Source organism: Symphalangus syndactylus, chromosome 8 (assembly GCF_028878055.3).
Source record: "Symphalangus syndactylus isolate Jambi chromosome 8, NHGRI_mSymSyn1-v2.1_pri, whole genome shotgun sequence".
Taxonomy (NCBI): Eukaryota; Metazoa; Chordata; class Mammalia; order Primates; family Hylobatidae; genus Symphalangus; species Symphalangus syndactylus.
The window spans coordinates 110,584,778-110,612,727 of record NC_072430.2 but is presented as its reverse complement, the minus strand read 5'-3'; the positions used below and the strand labels follow the sequence as shown (position 1 = coordinate 110,612,727).

General features: G+C 43.0%; 1 protein-coding gene across 8 annotated transcripts in view; it reads left to right on the top strand.

The window, feature by feature from the left end:
* Positions 1 to 22,639: 22,639 nt before the first annotated feature.
* Positions 22,640 to 27,950, top strand: part of INO80D (INO80 complex subunit D) — a 96,886-nt gene continuing 91,575 nt past the window's right edge. For 2 of the 8 annotated variants that reach the window (XM_055290361.2, XM_055290357.2), the window contains exon 1: positions 22,640 to 22,939. The gene's annotated coding sequence lies outside the window, so the exon portion shown is untranslated. Of the gene's footprint in view, positions 22,940 to 23,371; positions 23,522 to 23,592; positions 23,794 to 27,950 lie in introns of those variants that run through there. The other 6 variants (XM_055290362.2, XM_055290363.2, XM_055290359.2 and 3 more) reach the window with 6 other exon arrangements.

Here is a 27,950-nt window from a genome sequence, read left to right as displayed (position 1 = left end):
AAGAAAAAAATATATACACACATACACACACACATATGTGTGTATATATATATATATATATATATAGTCCTTTGGTAAAACTGGAATAATTCTCATTTAAAAACAGGATATTACGCTGGGCACGGTGGCTCACGTGTGTAACCCCAGCACTTTGGGAGGCTGAGGCAGGAGGATCACTTGAGGTCAGGGGTTCGAGACCATCCTGGCCAGCATGGCAAAACCCTGTCTCCACTAAAAAAAAAAAAAAAAAAAATACAAAAATTAGCTGGGCGTGGTGGTGGGCACCTGTAATCCCAGCTACTCAGGAGGATGAGGCAGGAGAATTGCTTGAACCCAGAAGGTGGAAGCTACAGTGAGTTGAGATCATGCCACTGCATTCCAGCCTGGATGACAGAATGAGACTCCGTCTCGAAAAAAATAATAAAAAAAAAACATTAAAATGGGGTATTAGGACAAATATCTTGTAAAGAATTGGTACCCCATATAAATCTGAGTGCCAGAAAAGATTTCTCATCATCTTTAATAATATATTTGGGTCTTGTCGGGCACCGTGGCTCACGCCTATAATCCCAGCACTGTGGGAGGCTGAGGCAGGCAGATTGCTTGAGGTCAGGAGTTCGAGACCAGCCTAGCCAACGTGGTGAAACCCCATTTCTACTAAAAAAATACAAAAATTAGTCGGGTGTGGTGGCACGCGCCTGTAGTCCTAGCTACTCAGGAGGCTGAGGCAGAAGAATCGCTTGAACCCGGGAGGTGGAGGTTGCAGTGAGCCGAGATTGCACCACTGCACTCCAGGCTGGGCAAAAGAGCGAGACTCCATCACAAAAAAGCAAAACAAAACAAAACAAAATATATTTGGATCTTGAGAATCTACATCTTTTTTTTTTTTTTTTTTTTTTTTTGAGACGGAGTCTCGCTCTGTTGCCCAGGCTGGAGTGCAGTGGCGCGATCTCGGCTCACTGCAAGCTCCGGCTCCCGGGTTCACGCCATTCTCCTGCCTCAGCCTCCCGAGTAGCTGGGACTACAGGCGCCCGCCAACACGCCCGGCTAATTTTTTGTATTTTTAGTAGAGACGGGGTTTCACCGTGTTAGCCAGGATGGTCTCGATCTCCTGACCTCATGATCCGCCCACCTCGGCCTCCCAAAGTGCTGGGATTACAGGCTTGAGCCACCGCGCCTGGCCCCGAGAATCTACATCTTATTCCACTTAATTTTTTGGTTGGAATTGGTTCTTCCATTCATGTTTGTGGTTTAATTCAGTAAGTACATGTGTAATAGCAATTTTCAGAAAGAAAATGAAAAACACCCTAAAAAGGGGCAGAAACCTTTCTGCTAGGCAAACCATCAAAGAGATCATAGGTGCTTTTATGCTTCTAATACAGTGACCTGCAATTCTTTACAGCTTTACAATTCAGGTTACTAGGCAAGGACTATGCTTACTTGATATTGTACCCTGGGCAGTATTCAACATGCTCTTAAATGTGAACTTTCTGATGTTAACCCTAATTATTATGCCCCATCCTTACTGTTGAGTAAAGGAAGTCAACTGCTCACTCCTGGGGGTAATAGTTAATTTTTCCCAGGCATCAAGATACTGATTAGGGCACCAGACGAGGAATTTTACTAAATAGATCCTCTTAGGCCAGGCGTGCGGTGGCTCATGCCTGTAATCCCAGCACTTTGGGAGGCCAAGGCAGGCGGATCACGAGGTCAGGAGATCGAGACCATCCTGGCTAACACGGTGAAACCCCGTCTCTACTAAAAAAAAAAAACACAAAAAATTAGTGGGGTATGGTGGCGGGCGCCTGTAGTCCCAGCTACTCGGGAGGCTGAGGCAGGAGAATGGCGTGAACCCAGGAGGCAGAGCTTGCAGTGAGCCGAGATCGCGCCACTGCACTCCAGCCTGGGCAACAGAGCAAGACTCCATCTCAAAAAAAAAAAAAAATATCCTCTTACCCAGGAAGAGATCATTCCTCTCTTCTCGTGAGCACCTTCCTCCTAGAGTAGGGTTGACGCACCCTCTGACTCAGCATGGTCACACACAATAAACATCTGAGAAATTATTGTTTTTGCTAGAGTCTCTGATGCAATCTAGCTTATTTAGTGACCAAAAAGATTCCAGATATCTACTTCCTATTGGGCCCATAGTTCTTTCCCTCAGCGTCTTATTTTCCCCTGAACTCCCCGCTCCCACCAAACTAATACATCAAAGGTGTTGGTCACCATTTTCTCTCCCATCCAAGCGATAAGTTCACTGTCAGTTAGAACTCCTTTACTAAGCAGGTTTGATTAATAATCAGTTATATTCTTTTTTTATTTAGATGGAGTCTAGCTCTGTCACCTAGGGTGGAGTGCAGTGGTGAGATCTCGGCTCACTGCAAATTCTACCTCCCAGGTTCAAGCGATTCTCCTGTCTCAGCCTCTGGAGTACCTGGGATTACAGGCACCCACCACCAAGCCCAGGTAATTTTTGTATTTTTAGTAGAGACAGGGTTTCACTGTGTTGGCCAGGCTGGTCTCAAACTCCTGACCTCGTGATCCGCCCGCCTCAGCCTCCCAAAGTGCTGGGATTACAGGTGTGAGCTACTGTGCCCGGCCCAGTTATATTCTTACATGCAATTATTGTATCATGCCTTAAACTTCTCTTCCTCTGGCAAAGCAACTATAATCATTAACTATTCCTATTTGTTCACCATCTTAGTACTGGTGATTCATGTAAGCTTGGTAGCCACTTGGATTCCCATAAGGTTTTTTGCTCTGTTATCAACTAGTAACCATTTCCTTTTATCATACTGTGCAATTGATTGGTTCTTCAGGACACTATCTTCTATTTCTTTAAATTTGTAGATAGGAGGCCCAAATTTATCAAAACCACTTCCAAATGATTAGCAATTCAGTAGAAGTTAGTCATGTGGCCAGGCATGGTGGCTCATGCCTGTAATCTCAGCACTTTGGGAGGCCGAGGCAGGTGGATCGCCTGAGGTCAGGAGTCTGAGACCAGCCTGGTCAACATATTGAAACCCCATCTCTACTAAAAAGACAAAAATCAGCTGGGCATGGTGGCAGATGCCTGTAATCCCCGCTACTCCAGAGGGTGAGGCAGACGAATCACTTGAACCCGAGAGGCGGAGGTTGCAGTGAGCCGAGATCATGCCACTACACTCTAGCCTGGACGACACAGTGAGAATCTGATTCAAAAAAGAAAAAAAAAAGTAAGAAAGAAAGAAAGAAATTAGTCATGTGTAGTCATACATATGCTGACAAAACTTACTTTCAAATTATAATAAATATAAACATATTTTGAATATATTTTAGATGGTGTATTTTACTGGACTAAATAATTCACATTTCTTACAGTTTGTTTTCTATTTTATTCTAAAATTTTTAATTATCTTGAATAGTATTCATTCTTGTTAAATGTATCCATATTTAAAACACTTGTACAATTGTGGATGTAAATTGAAATAATTGTTTCCTTTCCTACTTATCTGGCTTTTTAAAAAAACAATAGAGATAGGGTCTCACTGTGTTGCCCAGGCTCGTCTTGAACTCTGGGCTCAAGCAGTCCTCCCATCTAAGCCTCCCAAAGTGCTGGGATTATAGGCATGAGCCCCTGCACCTGGCTAGCCTTTTTTATTGCAGACAGGGCCTCCTTCTCTTGTCCATGCTGGAGTGCAATGGGGCACTGCAGCCTCAACATTTTCGGCTCAAGTGATTCTCCCACCTCAGCCTCCCGAGCAGCTGGAACCACAGGTGCGTACCTCCACACTTGGTTAATTTTCGTATCTTTTTTAGAGACAGGCTCTTGCCATGTTGCCCAGGCTGGTCTTGAACTCAGCGCAAGCAGTCCTCCCACCTCAGCCTCTCAAAGTGCTAGGATTACAGATGTAAGCCATTGTGCCTGGACGGCTTTTTTTTTTTTTTTTAAGTAGGGTTGGGAAGCTCCATGAACTTCATCATGGAGATATTATAAACTTGAGTGTCCTGGATTAGAAAACATTACATGTTTCTATGAATGAAATATTTAAGTATTCAAATATAGAAAAAAAGCAAACATGAAAACCATTCTTTCTGATTAGGTATGAATTGAATATACTTTTAAGAATCTAGGACTAGTCATGGTGGCTTATGCCTGTAATCCTAACACTTTGGGAGGCCAAGGTGGGAGTATCACTTGAGGCTAGGAGTTTGAGACCAGCCTGGGCAACATAGTGAGACCCTGTCTCTACAAAAAATTTAAAAATTAGCCAGGTGTGTTGCCAGGCACGGTGGCTCACGCCTCTAATCCCAGCACTTTGGGAGGCCAAGGTGGGTGGATCACCTGAGGTCAGGTGTTTGAGACCAGCCTGGCCAACGTGGTGATACCCCGTCTCTACTAAAAATACAAAAAATTAGCCAGATGTGGTGGCAGGCACCTGTAATCCCAGCTACTTGGGAGGCTAAGGCAGGAGAATTGCTTGAATCCGGGAGGCGAAGGTTGCAGTGAGCTGAGGTCATGCCATTGCACTCCAGCCTGGGTGACAAGAGGGAAACTCCATCTTAAAAAAAAAACAAAAAAAGAATCATCACTAGGCAGCCAAAATTTATTTACCCAAGTATTTTCTTCAGGAATTTTCTAAGAACTGGAAAAATAATAACTAAATTGACAGCAGTCTGTCTCAATTATGGGAAAGTAATTGCTAATGGTAAAACAGGCACTAGAATATAGTTACCTTATTCTGAATAACTGTGCTGAAGCTGCATTGTCCCTGAGTCATGCCATCAAAGGTGATTTCAACAGCAGCAACGATGAACTTGAGTCAGCAATGTCCTGGGTACCAGTTATTGTATGTATGTTTAACAGGACTTTGATTTACTAAGTCTGTGTAGCACTTAGGCTCCTTCTGAAATTTCCATACCTGTATATTTTACAACCCATTGAAGTTTATAGTTTTTCAGTGATATTTCAAAATTGGGGAAAATGATCAATCTATGCGCAGGATTTGGAGCAATCATTATATCCTACACTATTTACTGAGTGGCAACACTATGAGATATTGTACACACTGATGTGTGTGTTAAGGGAGGAAGTAATGGGATCAGTTCCCCAGATTTAAATTCTGGCTCTACCACTCGCCAGCTATGTCATCTCCATTACTAATACCTGCGAAATGGGGATGTTGATAATAATAACACCTACCTCATAGAGGTGTTTGAAAGACTAAATAATCTGTGTAAATCTCTGGGCAGGAGTAAGTGCTTAATAAATGTTAGTTGTTTTTATTGTGTTACACTTAAAAACATTCTTCTGGGCCAGGCATGGTGACTCACGCTGGTAATCCCAGCACTTTCAGAGGCCGAGGCAGGCGGATCACTGGAGGTCAGGAGTTTGAGACCAGCCCGGCCAACGTGGTAAAACCCCGTCTCTACTAAAAATACAAAAATTAGCCAGGCATGGTGGCGCACACCTGTAGTTCCAGCTATTCGGGAGGCTAAGGGAAGAGAATCACTTGAACCCAGGAGGTGGAGGTTGCAGTGAGCCAAGATCACGCCACTGCACTTCAGCCTGGGTGACAAGAGCGAGACTCCATCTAAAAAAAAAAAAAAAAAAAAATTCTTCTAAGAATTTTATCTTTTAAAAAGTATGAGGCCAGACATAGTGCCTTAAGCCTGTAATACCAGCACGTTGGGAGGCCAAGGCAGGAGGATCACTTGAGACCACTTTGAGACCAGCCTGGGTAACACAGCAAGACCCTGTCTCTAAACAAAAAAGAAAGAAAGAAAGCAAATACTGAGTATCCTGTGAATTAGTATGCAACCAATCTATAGTTCAGTACTAGAATATAAAGCATTAAATGACTTTTTACACAGAATATATTTTGTTTTTTACACGTAATACCTTATATCAAAAATTTTATTTCCAGTCGGTCAACAGTAATAAAAATGAGAAAACCTTGGTTTTAGAAACTACCTCCCAGACAGAAAGTAAGTATATAGGCTGGGCGCAGTGGCTCCTCACACTTGTAATCCCAGCACTTTGGGAAACCGAGGCCAGTGGATCACTTGAGGCCAACAGTTTGAGACCAGCCTGGCCAACATGGTGAAACCCCGTCTCTACTAAAAATACAACAATTAGCTGAGTGTGGTGCCACATGCCTGTGGTCCCAGCTGTTCTGGAGGCTGAGGCAGGAGAATCGCTTGAACTCAGGAGGTGGAGGCTGCAGTGAGCTGAGATCGTGCCACTGTACTCCAGCCTGGCCAACAGAGCGAGACTGTCTCAAAAAGAAAAAAGAAAGTAAGTATATAAATATGAGATAGTACTTGAGTTATTACTTGAGGTTAAGCTACTAAAAGCAATATCCCCATATTTTGAATTACGACCTTATATCACCAATACCTATTGCACTACCTTGCACAGATATTCAATAAACATTTGTTCAATGAATAAATGAATGAAAAGTAAAAGCATACTTATAGCTAAGAATATGAAGAGAATGTTTACTTTTTTTTCATTTAGGTCTGGCAATGTGATTTCCAAGCAATGATCTGAATACAGGTCATAAAAACTGAGCTCTCTGGACAGCAGAGTCATGCATCATGGCAAATTATAATCGTTGCTTTTACAACTGGTAAAAATCTGAGCTGACAGACAGATGGATTAACAAGAGTTCTTCACTGTTGCTGGAGGACAAATGAAAGCCAATGTGCTACCAATGGAAGATTAATGACATTACTTTTTATGGAGCTAGATAAATGTGCAAATATATTGCAAATTTATAAAAAGTTACCCACGGCCAGGCGTGGTAGCTCACCCCTGCAATCCTAGCACTTTGGGAGGCCGAGGTGGGCGGATCACCTGAGGTTGAAGTTCGAGACTAGCCTGGCCAACATGGTGAAACCCCATCTCTACTAAAAACGCACACACACAAAATAGCCAGGCACGGTGGCTCGTGCCTGTAATCCCAGCTACTCGGGAGGCTGAGGCAGGAGAATCGCTTGAACCTGGGAGGTGGTGGTTGCAGTGAGCTGAGATCGCATCATTGCACTCTAGCCTAGATGACATAGCAAGACTCTTGTCTTGGAAGAAAAAAAAAAAAAGCTACTCACTGGAATAAGAAGGAAGAGTAAAAAGAAACATGTTATTTAAGGGACATTTTACCTTTGCCTGATTTATATGGACTGATTGTCTTATTAGTCTAAATATATTCATGTGGTAGGCAGAATAATGGCTCCCAAAAGTGCCCATGTTCTAATTCCCTAAACCTGTGAATATGTTACCTCATCTGGCAAGAGGGATTTCTGTAGGTGTGATTAAAGTAAGGATCTTAAAATGGGGAGATGTCCTGGAGTATCTGTGCGGGCCCAGTGTTATCAGAAGCATCTGTATGAGAGTGAGGCAGGCGGATCAGAGGTAGCAGATTGGAAGATTCTATGCTGTTGGCTTTAAAGATGGAAAAAGGGAACATGAGCCAAGGAACGCAGGTAGCTTCTAGAAGCTAGAAAAAGCAAGGGAATGGATTCTCCCACAGCCCCCAGAAGGGATGCAGGCCTTTTGAGATCTTAATTTTAACCCACTATAACCCATTTCAGACTTCTATTCTCCTCAATTGTAAGACAAAAAATTTGTTTTATTTTAAGCCACTCAATTTGTGGTAATTTGTTAGAACAGCAAGTGGAAACAAACTCATTAATCTGCATCTAACCTATGAAGATGCTAATTTGAGATAGCAAACGGTGTTGTTGTAAGCTGCTAGGCTTGAGGTAATTTGTTACAGCAGCAATATAAAACCATACAACTGGTAGCCAGGCCCACTGGCTCGCACCTGTAATCCCAACACATCGAGAAGCTGAGACGGCAGGATGGCTTGAGCCCAGGAGTTCAAACTCAGCATGTTCAACATAGTGCAACCTGTCTCTACAAGAAATAAAACATTAGCTAGGTGTGGTTATGCATGACTGTAGTCCCAGCTATTCAAGAGGCTGAGGTGGGAGGATCACTTAAACCCAGGAGGTGGAGGTTGCAGTGAGCTGTCATTGCCCCACTGCACTCCAGCCTGGGCAACAGCACAAGATGCAGTCTCAAAAAAAAAAAAAAAAGGAAAAAAAGGAGAAAGAAAGAAAGAAAACAAAACTACACAAACTGTCTGTAATAACACATTTTGACATCTTGTACTCCCTGATAGGATATCATGTCTGAGATTCTTGCCAAAAATATATTAACTCATCTAATCATGAGAAAACATAAGACAAGCCCAAACTCAGAGACAGTGTACCAAGTAACTGACTAGAACTCTTCAAAAATGTCAAGGTCATGAAAGACAAGGAAAGATTAACTCTCTGGAAGAGAAAAAGGACATTAGGTCGAATGTAGTGGCTCATGCCTGTAATCCTAGGACTTTGGGAGGCTGAGGCAAGAGGATCACTTGAATCAAGCAGTTCAAGAGCAGCCTGGTCAACACAGCAAGACCCTATCTCTACTAAAAAGTAAAAAATAGCCAGGTATGGTGGTTCAAGTCAGCAGTCCCAATTACTTGAGAGGCTGAGGTAGGAGGATCACTTGTGTCTAGGAGTTCAAGGCTGCAGTGAGCTATGATTGTGCCACTGCACTCCAGCTTGGCAACAGAGTGAGAACCTGTCTCAAAAAAAGAAAAGAAGCAAAAGAAAAGAAAAAAGAAAAAGAACATTAATGGGAAACTGGTGAAATCTGAATATGTCTGTACTTAACAACAAGATGACAATAAGATACACTTGAATTATTTCTCTCTAGAATTGGGCTAGTCTATGGGTAATCTTAAGCAATTCACTTGCTAGTACTTGTTTTTTCCAATTGTTAAGATGAAAAGTGTCTGTAATGTACTTTAAGATTCTTAGCTGAAATAGTAACAGTTATGTTGCTTACTGTTTTCATTTTAATAATTCTGTTTTCCTTTAAGGTAGTTTAATTTTGGAAGAGTTAGTAGTTAGTGTGCTTCAAAAGCCTTTTTTTTTTTTGATAGAGTCTTGCTCTGTTGCCCAGGCTGGAGTGCAGTGGGGTAATCTCGGCTCACTGCAACCTCCACCTCCTGGATTCAAGAGATTTTCCTGTCTCAGCCTCCCGAGTAGCTGGGATTACAGGCACACACCACCATGCCCAGCTACTTTTTTGTATTTTAGCAGAGACAGGATTTCACCGTGTTGCCCAGGCTGGTCTTGAACTCCTGAGCTCAGGCAATCCAGCCACCTTGGCCTCCCAAAGTGCTAGGATTAAAGGCGTGAGCTGCCGCGTCCGGCCTGCTTCAAAAGACTTAACATGCAGACGGCAAGGTGGCTCACGCCTGTAATCCCAGCACTTTGGGAAGCCAAGGTGGGCGGATCACTTGAGGTCAGGAACAACCTGACCAACATGAAGAAACCCCGTCTCTACTAAAAATACAAAATTAGCCGGGTATGGTGGCACGTGCCTGTAGTCCTAGCTACTTGGGAGGCTGAGGCAGGAGAATCGCTTGAACCCTGGAGGTGGAAGTTGTGGTGAGCCAAGATTGCGCCATTGCACTCCAGCCTGGGCAACAAGAGTGAAACTCTGTCTCAAAAAAAAAACAGACTTAACATGCCACAACAGTATAATAATTTTGATGCAATAGTATAGATTAATGAAAGTAAATATATGCTGGGCATGGTGGCACATGTCTTTAATCCAGCTACTTGGCAGGATTGCTTGCGCCCAGGAGCTCTAGACCAGCCTGGGCAACATATTGAGACCCTGTCTCTACAAAAAGAAAAACAAAAAATTAGCCAGGCATAGTGGGGCACCTGTGGTCCCAGCTACTCACTGCTTAGGAGGCTGAAGTGGGAGGATCACTTGAGCCTGGGAGGTCGGGACTGCAGTGAGCCAAGATCTGCACTCCAGCCTGGACAACAGAGCACGACTCTGTCAAAAAAAAAAAAAAAAAAGTGATTGAGTTCTTTTCTTTTTTTTTCTTCGAGACGGAGTCTTGCTCTGTCTCCCAGGCTGGAGTGCAGTGGCCCGATCTCGGCTCACTGCAGGCTCCGCCCCCCAGGTTCAAGGCATTCTCCTTCCTCAGCCTCCCGAGTAGCTGGGACTACAGGTGCCCGCCACCTCGCCCGGCTAATTTTTTGTACTTTTAGTAGAGACAGGGTTTCACCGTGTTAGCCAGGATGGTCTCGATCTCCTGACCCCATGATCCGCCCGCCTCGGCCTCCCAAAGTGCTGGGATTATAGGCGGGCACTCGTGCCCGGCCGATTCATTGAGTTCTGTACTGAAAGACAGAATAGTTGTACGGTTACCATGGTAAAGTTGAAAAATCCTAAGTCAAACCATGGTAAATCAGGGACCATCTGTACTAAGTTGTCCAATTTTTTTTTTTTTTTTTTTGAGACAGAGTCTTGATCTGCCGCCCAGGCTAGAGTGCAATGGCACGATATTGGCTCACTGCAACCTCTACCTCCTGGGTTCAAGCAAGTCTCCTGGTTCAGCCTCCGGAGTGGCTAGGAGATTACAGGTGCCCGCCAACACACCCAGCTAATTTTTGTATTTTTAGTAGAGAAGTGGTTTCACCATGTTGGCCAGGCTGGTCTCGAACTCTGACCTCAGGTGATCCACCTGCCTCAGTCTCCCAAAAGTGTTGGGATTACAGGCGTGAGCCACTGTGCCCAGCCCAATCTTCCTGCCTCAGTATCCGAGTGATGGGATTATAGGCATGAGCCTCTGCGTCCAGCCAACACTTCATTGTAAAATAACTTTGTGTTTGATGATTCTGCCCAATTGTAGGCTATTGTAAGTGTTCCAAGCTCATTAGGAACACTTGATGTTTGGTGGATTAGGTACATTAAATGCATTTTTTTTTTTTTTTTTTTTGAGACGGAGTCTCGCTCTGTCGCCCAGGCTGGAGTGCAGTGGCGCGATCTCGGCTCACTGCAAGCTCCGCCTCCCGGGTTCACGCCATTCTCCTGCCTCAGCCTCTCCAAGTAGCTGGGACTACAGGCGCCCGCCACCACGCCCGGCTAATTTTTTTTTGTATTTTCAGTAGAGACGGGGTTTCACCGCGGTCTCTATCTCCTGACCTCGTGATTCGCCCGCCTCGGCCTCCCAAAGTGCTGGGATTACAAGCGTGAGCCACCACACCCGGCCTTAAATGCATTTTTAATTTAACAATATTTCCAATTCGCAATAGGTTTATCATGATGTGACCCCATAACACCTGTACATTGTGGAGGCTTTTTGTTATTGGTTTGGTGTTTGCTTTTTGCTTTTATTTCAGAATAAGGAGTTAGCATGTGTGACATAGTAAGAAATATATATATGTATATATATCTAGATATGAATATATATGTATATATATCTAGATATGTATATATATGTGTATCTATCAATTTATCTATCTATTTGGACTTTGTCCCTGGTTTTTGACACAGAGCTCTTAAAACTGCCATTTCTTGAGTGATAGGGATGATAGGAGCGTCGTTTGTTCTAATATTTGGTCTCTGTCCCCAGTTTCTGACACAGAGCTCCTTAATCTCTTGGAATTTCCTGGTTGATAGAAGCATCTTTTGTTCTACTGAGGTTTCTTGCTGGGGCCCTAGATAGCTTCAGGATGGGGCCTGGTCACCAGAAAGACTAGGCCTTGATGAGAAGCCTGGAACTTTCAGCCCATCCCCTCAATATGTGGGGAAGTGAGAAGGGCTGAAGACTGAGTTAATAATTGGTCATGCTGATCTGACAAAACCTCCATAAAAACCCCTAACGACAGGTTCAGGGAGCTTCTGGGTTGGTGAACACATCAAAGTGCTGGGAGGGTGGTGTGCCCGGAGAGGGCGCGGAGCTTCCAACACCCCTGCCAGTATCTTGCTCTCTGCATCTCTTCTGTTTGGCCGTTCCCAAGTTATATCTTTTATAAAGAGCCAGTAAATATTAATATAAGAGTGTTCTTGAGTTCTGTGAGTCATTGTAGCAAATTATCAAGCTGAAGGGGGGAAAGTTGTGGGAACTCCCTGACTTTGTAGCCAAGAAGTGTGTGGGTAACCTGGGGACCCGATACTTGTGAATGGCATTGGAAGTGAGGACTCTTTAAAACCTTGGAGTCTGCTGCTAATGCTGGGTCGTTAATGTCAGAATTGAATTGAATTGTAGGATACCCCGTTGGTGTCCGGAAAGTTGGAGAATTAGTTGGTGTGAGAAAAAATTCACACATTTGATGTCAGAATTTCTGAGGAAAAATAGCTCGGCATGTAAAACCATAAATACACAAAATCCTTTCAGACAGCTTAAAAGAATGCACATGTTCCAAGTTTTCTGAACTCAAGTCAAGATAAAGAGATAGAAGCAAAAATGAACTCAGTAATGTATTACTCTAATAGTCTGATTCAGAGAAAATAAAAACTCCCTTCTAACAGGAAAACAAAAAAAAGACAAATGGCCTGCATAGCGCAGTTACGTGAGCTTTCTAATAATGCAAACGGGAGTCTGTTATTTCCCTACAATTTTTTTTCTTAGCTTCATTTCAGAGAGAAGGACACAAACTGCAGAAATTGAATGATAACTTATCATATCATTGATGATCATTGTTTGAAGTATTCAGTTTGCAGCTCATAAATTTAGGTAACATCATTTTTCCCCTCCTCCTCAATAGAGAGAGACATAATGGTTACTGTCTAGCTCAACGCTGGCTTAACGGCCTCCTCTGAGGTTAATGTTAACATCATTCTGGACAGGGCAACAGGAAGCATCTGTATATCTTACCACAAAATGAGATGATCCATTTTCCCCCCTATTTGAAGTATAAATTCTGTTGGTATTAAATTACTTAATTGCTCTTGCTTTATATATACATTTAAAATATTTAGATATATTGTAGTAATAGCCATACAGAGAAAATCAAAATGACTTATGATTATGTAAATATTCATTTAGTTTTTCCCAGTTGGTCAATATAGGTTCTTATTTTTTTTCTCTATGATTTAAAGGAAACTTGGGTTATGAAGGCTATTCTTACAATCTTTTTTTGTTCTTATGTTCTAGAACCACTGATGGTGACAACAGAACTCAGGGAATGTTAGTCAATTAACAGCTGCCAAGTTACCCAGAGAAGCAGATGGTATATCTGATCATGTCCTACAAAATGTGAAAAGGGAATACTCAAAGATGTTTGCTCGAATATGCTGGAGTTTCCACACAAAAGGCTATAATGGCAACCATGCATATTTTTACATCTTCTATGTTTGCTTTTTACTCCAGGTGATTCTCTTATATTCCATTTTTAAATTTTTTGACCTGTAGGGCTAGTCATGTTAAAATAACCTAGGATATGCACACATTTTGAGTATTTTTGGCAATAGAAATGCACAACAGAAATATGTCAATAGAAAAGAAAAATAATACTTAATACCACTCCCAGATTTTTAAACTAGAGTATGGCCAATTGGAATATAATGCTTGAGGGTGGCTGAAATAACTAGAATTATACAGATATTTTGCTAATCATCTTGGACTTTTGTAGTGAGATTGTTAGAAAGTCAATGCTCGATTCCTCAGAGTCCTTCTCATTTAACCATCTAAAAGCCATATCTTAATTATCAAATAGTAAAGAATCCAAAATCTCAAATATTCATTAATCCAACAAATATTTATGGTGTATATTTCATCCTAGGCACTGTTCAAGAGGCCAAATGAACAAACTAGACAAAAACAAAACAAAAAAAAAGACAAAATCTCTAGCCTTCATGGAGCTTATATTTTTAAAAGCTTACATTTATAAAAGCTTACATATCAAAAGGATCTATATAAAAATAAATAACCCTAAAACAATAATTCTTTTGTCTCTTGCCAGACTGAAGACACTCACAGGCAAGAGCTGTTTCCCCAATATCCTTACCACCTGTGCCTAGCACACTATAAGTGATTTATAGGCACTTCTTGAATATGTATGTATGTATGTATCTATTATTATTAAAAAAATTTGTTTCAACCTTTTCAGCCCAAGTGATCCTCCTGCCTCAGCCTCCCAAATAGCTGGGACTACAGGCTCATGCCACCACAAGTGGCATATATGTACATACACACACACACACACACACACACACACACATATATACACATACACACACATATACATACATATATACGTGTGTGTGTGTGTGTGTGTGTGTGTGTGTGTGTGTGTGTAGAGTCTCCTCTATCGCCCAGGCTGGAGTGCAGTAGTGTGATCTACGCCCACAGCAACCTCCGCCTCCCAGGTTCAAGCAATTCTCCTGCCCCAGCCTCTCGAGCAGCTAGGATCACAGGTGTGCGTCACTACACCTGGCTATTTTGTAGAGACAGGGTTTCACCATGTTGGCCAGACTAGTCTCGAACTTCTGACCTCAGGTGATCTCCTAGCTGGCTAATTTTTAAAATTTTTTATAGAGACATGGTCTCACTATGTTGGCCAAGCTGGTCTCGAACTCCTGGCCTCAAGTGATCCTCCCACCTCGGCCTCCCAAAGTGCTGGGATTGCAAACATGAGCCACTGTGCCTGGCTTGTGGTGTATTCTCTATGTACTATTTCTGAACCCCCTTTTATATTTTAAGACCTTGATTGAGTCTGAAGGGCACCAAAATCTCAGCTAAACTTAAAATTCTATAAATTATCTGGGTATTTAAGAATATTTGGGGCTGGGCGCGGCAGCTCATGCCTGTAATCCCAGCACTTTGGGAGGCCGAGGCAGGCAGATTATGAGGTCAGGAGATTGAGACCATCCTTACACGGTGAAACCCCATCTCTACTAAAAGTGCTGGAGCCTTGTGCTTTACCTATTATGCCATTTAATCCTCAGAATACCCCAGTGAGGCAGGTACTATTATTATCTCTAGTTTTACAAATGAGGAAACTGAGAGGGTAAGGAGTGCTATGGTCTGAATGTGTATCCCAAGGTTTATATGTTGGAAACTTAATCCCCAAAGCAACGAGGTTGAGAGGTGAGACCTTTATGAGGTGATCAGGTCATAAGAGCTCTGCCCTACTGAATGGATTCATGCTGTTATCACAGAAGTAGGTGAGTTATTGTGGGAGTGGGTTCCTGATATAAGGATAAGTTCTGCCACCTTCCTCTCCTTCCTCCCCGCTTTCCTCCCTCGTACATGTACTCTCTTGACCGTCTGCCTTCTGCCATGGGATAACACAACAAAAAGACCCTCTTCAGATGTCAATGCCATGCTCTTGGACTTCCCGTCTCCAGAAGTGTAAGAAATAAATTTCTCTTCTTTATAAATTTCTCAGTCTGTGGCATTCTGTTATAGCAGCATAAAACAGACTGGACTAGGAGCTTGCCCAGGGTTACACAGTAGGAAAATGGTAGAGCCAAGTTTCCAAATCAGATGGCCTTGACTCCAGAGATCAAGCTATTAATCACTACAGCTCCTGTTGCACATGTAGAAAAAAACCAAAAAAACTAAGAAAAGCTAGAAAACAACTCAAGGTATTAAATTAACATTAAGGTCAGTATAGACTCAGCTTGGCCTCAGAAGGCTTCAGGGACAAGACTGTGAGCAAGTCATCAAAGCAGAGTGGGATTTAATTGGCAAAGCTGAGAACAGAGAGCATCAGAACAAGAATAGAGGCATGAGAACAAGAATGGCCATGACTTGCTGTGTGGTGCAAAAAGAGCATTAACCTAATAGAACGATGAGATCTAGTAATTTTTAGTAGAATCTTACCTGTTTTTTCTTTAAGAATAGAAGAAAATGCAAATACCTGCAATACTATCATATGGCACCCAGGTATGCATAAACAAACTTCAAATTAGCCGGGTGTGGTGGCAGGTGCCTGTAATCTCAGTAACTCAAGAGGCTGAGGCAGAAGAATCGCTTGAACCCTGGAGGCAGATTGTGCCATTGCACTCCAGCCTGGGTGACAAGAGCAAGACTTTGTCTCAAAACAACAACAAACTTCACGTATATGGAGTAAATAGTACAATTTTGTTACTGAGGTCTTTTTTTCCTTCCTGGTGTACTAGAACTGGCTTTACCATCTAATATCTTTGATAATCTTTCCCTTGACCTGAGTTTAAGTCAAGCTATTTAGGTTGTCTTCATAGTTACTCCTTTTTTGTTTGAGAGGATTTTCGCTGTATTTTCCCATTCTTACCATCGAACTCTGGCAGTCTATAACAACTACGTGGCGAAGATGTTATAGCACAGGAAGTCCAGACTTATTAATGGGCTGTGTTCCCATGAACATCACTGTAAATTAGTTGTTTGGAACATGGAATTTGTTTTCCCATGGAAATAGTGGTTACATTCCCAGCAGGTCTACAAAAGCTTGCTTAGCCAGGAATGCAGCAGAAATGAACACTGTCACCTTTGTGTTAACCTCTGCCTATTATTCTCAGGTCTCAATGGATTTCTCGCCTTACTTCAATGTTTTAGCTAACCACCACTTTTGGGACAGTTTTTTTCATTATATGGAAAAGGCTGACTATCACTTCTGATTCTACCACCCAATCGTTCATACTGCTTTGGGGTGTTTCTTTTTACTATTTATTACTGAAAACATGACTTTAGTTGGGGAGTTGTTTTCCTTTTCCCAAGATTAGGAGTCAGTAAAATAGCCCCAAAATGCCTATGGTATACAGTGTCTAAAATGTCACATTTTCCGCCTTTACTATGATGAAAAGGCAGCACAACACTGACCAAGGTTCCTGGAGGGTATCTTTTGGCCTTTGTGGGGATTTAAAAACAAAACCAGGCCAGGTGCGGTGGCTCACACCTGTAATCCCAGCACTTTGGGAGGCCGAGGCAGGCGAATCACGAAGTCAGGAGTTCGAGACCAGCCTGATCAACATGGTGAAACCCCGTCTCTACTAAAAATACAACAAATTAGCTGGGTGTGGTGGCAGGCACCTGTAATCCCAGCTACTCGGGAGGCTGAGGCAGGAGAATCACTTGAACCTGGGAGGCGGAGGTTGCAGTGAGCCGAGATCGCACACTGCACTCCAGACTGGGCAACAGAGTGAGATTCCATCTCAAAAAAAAAAAAAAAAAGGCAAAACAAAACCAAACACCCACTTCTTGGCTTCTGGTATGAAATCACAGGTCTAACTGCCCCGGGCTAGATGTTAGCATTAGGGAGATTACCTGATCAATGCTCATGTTTATTTTCACTACAGCTGAATATATAAATACATATATGTACATTTTTTATATATATACATATATATAAAAAATATATATACACACACATATATACATACACACACATATACACACATATATATCCACATATATATCCACATATATACACCTATATATATCCACATATATGTATCCACATATATATATATATATATATATATATATTTTTTTTTTTTTTTTTTTTTTTTTTGAGACGGAGTCTCACTCCGGCGCCCAGGCTAGAGTGCAGTAGCGTGATCTCAGCTCACTGCAACCTCTGCCTCCCAGGTTCAAGCGATTCTCTTCCTTCAGCCTCCAGAATAGCTGGGATTACAGGTGCCCGCCACTAGGCCCAGCTAATTTTTTGTATTTTTAGTAGAGACAGGGTTTCACCATGTTGGCCAGGCTGGTCTCAAACTCCCGACCTCGTGATTCACCCGCCTCAGCCTCTCAAAGTGTTGGGATTACAGGTGTGAGCCACCGCGCCGGCTTTTTTTTTTTTTTTTTTGAGACAGGCTCTCATTCTGTTGCCCAGGCTGGAGTGCCACAGTGTGATCACAGCTCACTGTGACCTCCAACTCCTGGGCTCAAGTGATCCTCCCTCCTCAGCCTCTTAAAGTTTTGGGATTACAGGTGTGAGCCACCACGCCCAGCCTTGAATCTTTATTAAAGAAATTTCATAGTCAATCTAAAGCTATGATGTGTATGTCTGCCAAATACAGTGTTTATCTCAGAAACACTTTCTTGTAACCACAATAAAACCAAAATATTTTAGGTAGAAACATTACCAACAAATGTTTGCGAAACAGAAAGGCTTTAAAGTGAAAAAAATTTGAGTCTATGGTCATCATAATAGTGTGGCTTTGAAAACTTTCAGGCTATGTATGTACCTTATTTCTACTCCCTCACCTCCTTGGGAGTTTTTTTATTTTGTTTATTTTATTTTATTTATTTATTTATTTATTTCGAGACAGAGTCTTGCTCTGTTGCTTAGGCTGGAGTGCAGCGGGGCGATCTCAGTTCACTGCAACCTCCGTCTCCTGGGTTCAAGTGATTCTTCTGCCTCAGCCTCCCTAGTAGCTGAAAGGCCAATTTTTGTATTTTTAGTAGAGATGGGGTTTCACCATGTTGGCCAGGCTGTCTTGAACTCCTAACCTCAGGTGATCCGCCCGCCTTGGCCTCCCAAAGTATTAGGATTACAGGCATGAGCCACCGCGCCTGGCTGATATTTTCTTAATAACTTTAGCTGGGCATGGTGGTGCATGCCTATAGTCCCAGCTACTCAGGAGGGTGAGGCAGGAAAATCGCTTGAACCTGGGACGCATAGGTTGCAGTGAGCTGCGATCATGCCACTGCACTCCAGCCTGGCAGCAGAGTGAGACTCTGTCTCGGAAAAAAAAAAGAAAGAAAGAAAACTAAAATAATTAATACCAAAAGGTAGATCAATGAAAGATTCTAATGATATTAAAATTATTAAGGTTGTCAGGCAAGGTGGCTCAAGCCTGTAATCTCAGCACTTTTGGGAGGCAGAGGGAGGAGGATCGCCTGAGCTCAGGAGTTTCAGACTAGCTTGGGCAAAATAGCAAGACTCCATCTCTATGTAAAAAAAATAATAATACACATAATTTTTAAAAAATATTGCCCGAGTGCAGTGGCTCACGCCTGTAATCCCAACACTTTGGGAGGCCGAGGTCAGGAGTTTGAGACCAGCCCGGCCAACATGGCGAAACCCCGTCTCTACTAAAAATACAAAAATTAGCTGGGTGTGGTGGTGGGCACCTGTAATCCCAGCTACTTGGGAGGCTGAGGCAGTAGAATAGCTTGAACTCAGGAGGCGGAGGTTGCAGTGAGCCGAGATCACGCCACTGTACTCCAGCCTCGGCAGAGCGAGACTCCATCTAAGAAAAAAAAAAAAAGAATTAAGGCAAGCATTTCCTACTTCAACTAATGGCCAAACAGCTATTTGTGAAATGAAGGTATAATAGAATGAGTTAGTGCTTTATACAATATACTGCTCATTTTCAGGATCAGGAACAAAGTCTCTGTTAATCATAACGCGTTTATTTTTGTTATTTATTCGCATTCCTCAAAACAACTGATTAGGTGCTAGACTTCACGAAGGTGAAATAAGCCACTGGTTGCCACCAATGAAGGAAGGGGGCTCCAACAGCTGGCTACTCAGTTTGTTTTTGGCAAAGAGCATAGAGCACGAACCTAGCACTTCAAGCATAGTGCACAGAATTATGACAGGCACCTTGGACACTCTAAACCAGGAGAATTGAGAATCTTATTGGAACGCTTTTGGGCCAAGAAGGTACATGATCCCTGACAGGAAAGACAATTATCTCATCTGTATTTTTTTTTAAAAAGAAAAGAAAAATGTAATACTTTTTGGAGCTCTTACAGGAATTAAATAAGAAAACATAGATAAAAGTATCCAATAAGGTTATCAAGATGCATTAAGTGCTCAATAATGTAGCCAAATTTGAGTAGTGGAAATTTTATTGGGAAAAAAATTGCTTCCTCAAATTATATCAGTAGTTTTAGCCCAGGCATGGTGGCTCACACCTGTAATCTCAGCACTCTGGGAGGCAGAGGCAGGCGGATCACCTGAGATCAGGAGTTATAAGACCAGCCTGGTCAACCTGGTGACACTCTTGTCTCAAAAAAAAATTAAAAAAAAAAAAATTATATCAGTAGTTTTGTTAGCATTTGCAGATTCTAGGAATCAGACATAGCAGTTTTTTTTTTTTTTTTTTTTGAGACAGCGTTTCACTCTTGTCGCCCAGGCTGGAGTGCAATGGTGCAATCTCAGCTCACTGCAACCTCCGCCTTCCAGTTCAAGTGATTCTCCCACCTCAGCTTCCAGAGTAGCTGGGATTACAGGCATCTGCCACCACACGCAGCTAATTTTTGTATTTTTAGTAGAGACAGGGTTTCACCATGTTGGCCAGGCTGGTCTCAAACTCCTGACCTCAGTTGATCCACCCACCTCGGCCTCCCCAGGTGCTGGGATTACAGGTGTGAGCCACCATGCCTGGCCTCAAGTCTTGAATATTTTGCTCAATTGATGGATAAATACCATAGACTATAGCTAAGCAGAAGTCAAACTTTATAAAGAGAAAAGCACTGAAATGCTAAGCTGATGCAGCATAGCCCTATCCACTGACAGACAAGTTTCTTTGGTCACAAGGGGCACTGCAAAAAAGGGTGCAGCTAGCTTAATGCAAACAAGCACATTTTATTTTAATTTTTGTTTTTGGAGAAAGGGTCTCGCTGTGTTGCCTGGGCTGGTCTCAAACTCCTGGGCTTAAGCAATACTCTCACCTAGGCCTTCCAAAGTGCTGGGATTACAGACATAAGTCATGGAATCCGGCCAAACACATTTTAATTTCTTGAAAAATTCGAAACATATCTATAAAGTCATGTTATATATAAAGAAAAATAAGTTGTTAGAAAACATGTTTTTCAATTTCACCAAGGTTTAGTTAAGGGATTTTCCTTGTGATAACTAATATGTTTGATGTCTAAATGTTTAAAAAATATATTGTAAATAGAACATAGCTTCACAATTGAGGTTTCCAAGATGATAAGAATCAGTTAATTTTACTTTACTTAACTTTTTCCACCAAACAGAGAGGAAAAAAGCCACAGAAGAAAATCCAGAATAGGCCGGGCGCGGTGGCTCACAACCTGTAATCCCAGCACTTTCGGAGGCCGAGGCGGGCGGATCACGAGGTCAGGAGATCGAGACCATCCTAGCTAAAACGGTGAAACCCTGTCTCTACTAAAAATAGAAAAAATTAGCCGGGCCTGGTGGTGGGCGCCTGTAGTCCTAGCTACTGGGGAGGCTGAGGCAGGAGAATGGCGTGAACCTGGGAGGCGGAGCTTGCAGTGAGCCGAGATCGCGCCACTGCACTCCAGCCTGGGCAACAGAGCAAGACTCCGTCTCAAAAAAAAAAAAAAAAAAAAAAAAATCCAGAATATTTAGGTAAGTACTATATTCAAAGCTATATAATAAAGATAAGGTTCAGCTAGAAACTAATAAATATCCAATATATGCATTACATGAACACACTTTTACATCAGGACAATTTCTAAATTTGGAAGTTATTTCTAAATGCTGTGTAATACATTTTACAAAGAAATTAAATATTCTACTGATTCAGGGCACTAATATAACAAATTCATTCCTGCCAGGTTAGTCAACATGTGTTAGAAAAATAACTTTTAGTACAAGATTTAAATCATCATCCCCAGTAGAACATACAAAGATAGTCGGTTCGTTTTCTATTATTTTTCTCTTTCTTCACAAAAATAGAAAAATGTCTCTGCAATTTATTATCCTCCAATAAGCGTTCTATTGGAATTGATGTAAATGGGTACCCTTTGTCCCTCTCACCTCTGTGCTAACAGCATTGTTTAACTCTGATCCCATTTATCTATTAAGCTTTGCTCATTTAAAAAAGTAAATTCATGACATCCACTGCAATATACAAAAAGTCTATCATACAGGCTGGCAGCACATTGTAAGTCCTGAACTAACATGACTAACAAAAATAGCCACATTCTCAATTCTGCGACACAAAAAGCAGATAGCAACATGTGTAATGCACCAAAGATCTAGCTAGAGTTTAAAGAATCTAAATAAATAAAATTAAATGCCTGGATATAATTCTTAATAAGCTATTTTACCTCAAGAAAAATCTAAGGCTGTCTTTAAAATCTCTTTCCAGTTTTACTGTATCCTTTCTTCATGGGCAGATCATAACAGAATTTCCAGAAACAGGGGCCGTTTTTAAATCCCCAGTGATATCTGCCTTTATTTGCACTGTGGAAAATGACACACTGTATCATGCCTTTCTGGACAGTCCATAGGTTTTATTTACATTGCTTTGAGAAATAGACGAGAGACATGTTTTTTACAATTGTCTTACAGCAATCTCAGTTTTGAGAGTAACATGTAACACAAATTTTTATACGCAATATATGAAAATATAAATATTTATATATACAATAACATAACTAGACAAATAAATGAAGTTACTATTAAGTCTCTTTAAGTATAAATTTACAAACTGACCACCAGCCACAGAACATAGCCCTGTAATGGAGAAAAATTATTATTGGCCTAAAAAATATTAAAATATCACAGTCACTAACATGAAAAAAATTAAAAATAGAAAATAGAAAACAATAATCACCGGAAAACCTGTGTCTTGTAAAGATTTCTTTCCATCAGAAGATGCAGAAACATTTTTCCCCCTGGAGCAAATGAAAACGTTTCTCATGCACCCCCCGTTTCTTCCCTGCTTTCTCCCCTAGGCGCCGGTGTAGACGGCCGGTGTGGACTTTTTTCCAGAGATGAGAAGTAAAAATTTGTACTTTATCGGGAGCGGGTGCACTTTTCCCCCTGGCCCCCCTTTGCTCTGCCTCCAAGATGGTAGGAAAGTTGTCGTTTCGGAGGGCAGAGGAGCAGCTCTCTGGTGTTATGTCCTCGCAGTGCCTGTAGTGGTGCTGTAGGAGGCTGCTGCCTCTTCTTGTACAGCCCCGGCAGCCCTGCCTTCTTGGCTGCAGAGTATATTCAGGGATTTCCCCTTAATAATCACCGACCCTGGGAGCACTTTTTAGTTTCCAAAATAAAAATATGATCCTCACCCCTCTTGCTTGACAGGGAAAGGCTCTCGCCAGAGCCCAGGGGGGAGCAGTAGCAGCGGCAGCCGAGCTTCCTAGTCCATTGCCAGCGCCTCTCACTCTGATCTGTCAGCCCAGCCGAGGGAACAGGGGGGAAGGAGAAAAAAAAAAGCAGCTGAAAGGTAAGCATAGGCGGCCCCAGGCCCGGCCCACATCCCCGGGCTCCCGTAGGGCGGCGGGCTGGGCCGCGCGGGCTGGGCGGGCGGCGAGCGCGCTTACGTGAGGCCGGGGATTCGCCGGCCCACGCCAGGCCCCGGGCGGAGAATGAAAGGGTGAGTGGGGCCGGCGCCCGGGTGGTGGAGGCCGGGGGCCTGAGGGCCTCCGGGGCGCCCGCGGGCGGCGACGGCGGGCGGGCAGGGGTCCAGCCGGAGCCGCAGTGGGGCGAGCGGAGCGGCCTGCGCGGGCCAGGTGGGGGTGTGCGGCGGGAGGGGGGGCGCCGGTAGGCCTCGGGCCGGTAGGCCCCACGGCGGCCGCGCCCTGCCCCCGCACCCCGGGCCTCCGCGCGCCCCCTCGAGTCCCCCGGGGCCTCCGGGTGGGACGGTGGCGCTGCTGGGCCGAATCCTGCGCCGGGCCGGAGGCTTTCCCGCGGGGCGGCAGGCCCGGGCTGCCGGGACAGGGGCGTCAGGGCCTAGGAGTGGGGAGTGGGGAATGGGCGCTTGGCCCCCCCTTCCCCCGGGTCTCTCGCAAACGCCCCCCAGATTCCGGTAAGAGTTGAATTTATTTATCCCCCTCCTCCGCGCTCCGGACGGCCTGGCCGGGGCGGGGCGGGGCGGGCGGCCTGGCGGGCGTGGGGTCGGGTGGAGGGGCGGTGAGGAGTCAGGTGCAGCCGCGGCCCAGAAAGTTTCCTTTTAGGCCCGAATTGGGGGCCGCTATCTCTCCGGGGAGCCCTGGTCCTAGCGCCTGGGACCCCCCAGGGCGTGGGGGAGCGCACACGGCTATTTTGAAACTCTTTGCCAGTTCCTGTCCATTGAAGAAGGTACTCCGCCCCTGCACCCCTCGCCCGCGCCCCACCCAACTCCCCGCGAGCCCGTTCGGGGCTGCAAACTCCAGCCCGTTCCCCCTAGAGCCCCCCAGGTTGGGGAGAGGGCCTTCTCTTCCGGTTTGGAAAAGTTTGCAAGGGGCTTTTCTTAGCTTTATTAGTTAGTGACTGGGTTTTTGGGGTGAGAAGGAGGAGGTAAACTCAGGTGGTGTTTCTGCTGGACAGTCTTTCCCTATTGCCTTTTTTTAGCCCTTACCCCACCAACTGGGGGTGTTATTTTCAGCTTGAGTACCCACCCCCTTTCATCCTGATTCCTTTGGGTCCAAAATCCCCCTTCTGGACAGCTCCGGCGGAGAGGAAGATGTAGGGAGCAGCGAGGAGACTGTCAGTGAGAGGGGCAGGATCAGGCAGGGTTTCTGGAGCAGTCCCCAGATGTAGGAGTTTCCCCTCGTTTTTGGTCACTGTCCGGTAAAACCAACACCGGAACAGATCCCAAGGGGGAGACGTGCTTGTCAGATGGCTTGGAAGCCTCCGGGATTGGGAGGAGGGAAAGGAAGTGGGCAGGGCAGCTCCCGAAACAAGGTCTACAGTTTTAAGGATCAGTAGTTCATTTATTCTGATAATCACTGTTTAGATTTATGTGACATTCTTATATTCGACCTAGAAATAGAGTAATGGAGATTTCAAGGAAACCTAAACTTGTTACTGCTACAACTCAGAAGGGTCTGTGGAAGAGCCCTCGGAACCTAGCAAAACTACTTTGGTTTTGGGGCGGGGTGTGTGTGTGTATGTATAACATTTAAACGGAAAAAAATATAAAATATGTATGTGTATGTATATATTTTATATGCATATATATACACATATATATTCACACACACACTTTTCTGTTTAAATGGATTCAATTTTAGCTATATTTTGGTGCCCTGAGCTCTGAACGTTAAAAAAAAAAAGGTGATAAACATAAATTTCCAAATCTCGATTTTCTGCTTTTCAGGGACAGGATGTTTCCCGTGGCTATGCTTACCTCCTTGTTGTTCTTGAGTGTTGAAATTGAAATGTTAATAGACCCTGCCACCCCCCACTGCCAGCCCCCAGTGTGAGCGGTTTGGAGAGGTTTTTTCCTTTTTTTTTTTTTTTTTTGGTGAGCTTAGGGCAGAGTGTTGTGTTTATGTGCGGTGTCCTGCTTGGTAGCAGGCTAGAGTTGCTGGCAGGAGATGTCCCACATTCTGCCCACTCAGTACCCCCAGCACTGTTGTTAGTGAAAAGCTGCCACTTGCAGGGCAATGGGTCACCCACGACTTTCAGTGCTGACTTCTGTGAGGCTTCGAAGTGAGACTCATGTGATTCTTCTAGGTGTGTGCCTTTCTTTTCCTTTGGTCTGCGTAAGATCAAACTCTGTCCACAATGATAGATATCCGGTCATTTAGCATTGAGCTTAAGAAAATGTTGATATTTGAGATTGTATGGATCTGATACAAAAATGCAAATTACATTTAATGGTTGTTTTAAGTTTATTGATTAATTGAAATTGCTTATTGACGTGGACATTTTCATAAACATGTGTACCAAAAATCGTTACTTCTATTATAGTTTGTCCTTATTTTTAGAGCATATACTGGATGGAAAAAATCATTCTTAGTCATTTTTCTTGGAACGTTTTAAAGTTTGAAAAAAATTGTTATTGTCTTATAATTTGATATTTTAAGAGTGTATTGTTGACTTCACATTCCAAAACTTCACTTTCCAAAACTGTATGTGTACAAATACCAAAAAAGTTTTGTGCTTTTTCCCACCCTACCTCAAACATGTATTAATTTCCTAACCTGATCTCCTAATGGGCTACTTTATTTCCTGAAGGAATGACAGGTTTGATGTTTTTAAAAGTTACATTCCATTTGAAATTAATAAAAGATTTTCAGAGCAAATACTGAATTAACTTTAAATTACTAAGGGAGTATGCTTTTTTACTATTAAGTGTTAGTTTAAAAAGTAAATGGTTAGTATTATTACAAGTCTGAAATAATCAAGTTTTCTTTCCTCTGGAAGATTTTTAGGAGGAAATTTGTATATCCCATTCCAACTTTTTCTCAGCAAATCATGTTGCTACTATTTTTAGAGAAATAAAAATTTTAGTTTAGAAGGAATTAAACATTTCTGAGAGCACCCAAAATTAATGACATTTCAAAAAAATGCTAAACTATTTATTCATACCTGAGATGTTCTCTGAGGGTTAGCAGCTCTCATTATCCAGGTTTGGTACAATGGTTATGGCTAATGAAAAGTCATTTATATTTGAATACAGTTACAGCAATATTCTCAGACACTTCTCTTTCCCCCTCCCCCACACCTGGTGACTGGTAAAACAATGGTTGAATAGGTGAGACTGGGTTGGAGGCAGCAAATTGTCCCCAGTGCTAAGTCAGTTTAACTTATACATGCAGCTCTGTGCTAGGCAAAACAAACAGCAGTAGAGTCTCCTCACTTCTTCAAGCAAGAGTTTGTCCCAGAAGTCCTGAATATAAAGGCTGATTTTTGACAATGCTCCCGGCTAGTTTGAGATACTGAGGAAATACTCAATTTAAAACCTTAAGCCTCCCTCTTTTCCCTCCTTGCACATAAGGTGACAGACTACTTGGTTCTCATCCTTTCACAGAATGTGATTTAAGATGAGTTTTTAGGCCGGGTGTGGTGGCTCACGCCTGTAATCCCAGCACTTTGGGAGGCCGAGGCAGGCGGATCACCTGAGGTCCGGAGTTCGAGACCAGCCTGACCAACATGGAGAAACCCTGTCTCTACTAAAAATACAAAATTAGCTGGGCGTGGTGGTGTATGCCTGTAATCCCAGCTACTCTGGAGGCTGAGGCAGGAGAATCACTTGAACCTGGGAGGCGGAGGTTGCAGTGAGCCAAGATTGTACCATTGCACTCTAGCCTGGGCAACCAGGGCAAAACTCCATCTCAAAAAAATAAAAGATGAGTTTTTGGTGAAATTTTGTTTGTAGCATGACTTCCTGCAGTGACGCTTTTAGACTGGGCTTTGAGTTCTGATCCCAGTCCTTCCGCTGGGCAAGTTACTTAGTCTTTGGTTTCTTTAACTTAAAATGGGAATAAAATTCTTTGATACAAGGGTTAGATGAGATAGCCATGTTTGGCCCATAATAGTATTAATTAAATGTTAATTCCACTAGCCCACTTTTCTTTCTTTTTTTTTTTTTGAGACAGGGTCTCACTCTGTTGTCCAGCCTGGAGTACAGTGGCATGATTACAGCTCACTGCAGCCTCAACCTTCTGGGCACCAGTGATCCTCCCATCTCAGGTGTGCCTGTAGTCAGCCAGACTACAGGTGTGCGCCACCATGCCCGGCTAGTTTTTGTATTTTTTGTAGAGACAGGGTTTCTCCATGTTGCCCAGGCTGATCTCAAACTCCTGGATGCAAGGGATCCACCTGCTTCAGTCTTTCCAAGTGCTGGGATTACAGGTGTGAGCCACCACGCCTGGCCTCCACCTTACTTTTCTAGTAGTAACGTCTAAATACTATTTCTCTTGTTTCCTTTTTTAAATAACTGAAAGTAATACTGTACTATACGTACTATAGTAGGCTTATACTATATTTGGAGAGTAGACCTGTTTTTCCCACTCAAAGGATAACCACTGTTTAACACTTCAGTGTGCTTTTTCTCTTTATGTGTATGCATACAGCAGAAACAAAGAGGAAAAACGTAAGGGTAGGATTGCCCACGTAATGGTAGTTGTGTAGTTTTGTATTGGTTAAAAGCTTGGGCTCTGGAGCAAATAGGCCTTGCATCCTAACTGTGTGACCTTGGATAATGACAATTACTTAATCTGATTAAGTCTCAGTTTTCTTTGTCTGTAAAAGGGGGTAATAATAGTACCTACTTCATAGGGTTGCTGTGAAGACTAAATGAGGAATTGAACATAGAGCCTTTAGAATGGTTCCTGAAGCATAACCTTTATATTTTCTTGGTGCATAACTTTTTCTGGTACATAACTTTTCTATTTCTTTCTGAAGATTTTTAATATTTTTTTTTTTTTTTTTTTTTTTTTTTTGAGATGGAGTCTCACACTGTTGCCCAGGCTGGAGTGCAGTGGCGCCATCGCCGCTCACTGCAAGCTCCACCTCCCGGGTTCACG